The following is an 873-nucleotide window of genomic DNA, read 5'->3' as shown; positions in this document are numbered from 1 at the left end:
CGCAGTTGCTACCAGATGAGCCTCCGCCCCCACTTAAGCAAACAGCACGCCCCTCCCTCCAAAAGACCTCAGGCGTGCACATGGTAGAATTGGACGTCTGGGCGGACGAAGGAGACTTCCGACCACAACCAGAAGGGGAAAAACAACCCTGCAGTTGGGTCAATCCCTAGGGCAGGTAGTGTACCTTGACAGTTCCCTTCTGCCAAGCCAAAGGTTACGGCTGGAGACATCTTTGAAGACAAACCAGGACTTCTTCGCCTGGTCAGCAGCAGATATGCCGGGTATAGATCCTTCATTCGCCTGCCATCGACTGACAACAAAACAAGGTGCTAAACTAGTGGCGCAAAGAAGGCGAAAAATGGGGGTGGACAGGACCAAGGAAGTCGCTTTGAAAGTGGCCAAGTTGCTGGAGGCGAGTTTCATCGCGAAATCACCTACACCACGTGGTTGGCAAATGTTGTGTTGGTAAAGAAACCATCAGGGAAGTGGCGGATGTGCGTGGACTATACAGACCTCAATAAGGTATGCCCTAAAGACCATTATCCTCTCCAAAACATTGACCATTTGGTGGATAATTCTTCAGGATATCAGTACATGTCCTTCATGGACGCATACTCCGGTTACAATCAGATCTCGATGTACCCTCCCGACCAAGAAAAAACTGCATTCATCACTGATCAAGCCGCCTACTGCTACACTGTCATGCCCTTTGGTTTGAAAAATGCTGGGGCAACTTATCAAAGGATGATGAGCAAGGTGTTCGCCGGCCAGACTGGAGAGCAAATGGAGGTCAACATGGATGATATGATCGCCAAAAGCCTCCCCGACGAAGATCATGTATCAATTTTGGAAAGCATTTTTCGGCAACTCTGC

The sequence above is a fragment of the Lupinus angustifolius genome, chromosome LG02, assembly GCF_001865875.1.
Source record: "Lupinus angustifolius cultivar Tanjil chromosome LG02, LupAngTanjil_v1.0, whole genome shotgun sequence".
Taxonomy (NCBI): domain Eukaryota; kingdom Viridiplantae; phylum Streptophyta; class Magnoliopsida; order Fabales; family Fabaceae; genus Lupinus; species Lupinus angustifolius.
The sequence above is the reverse complement of the archived record's forward strand: the minus strand, read 5'-3'. Positions refer to the sequence as shown.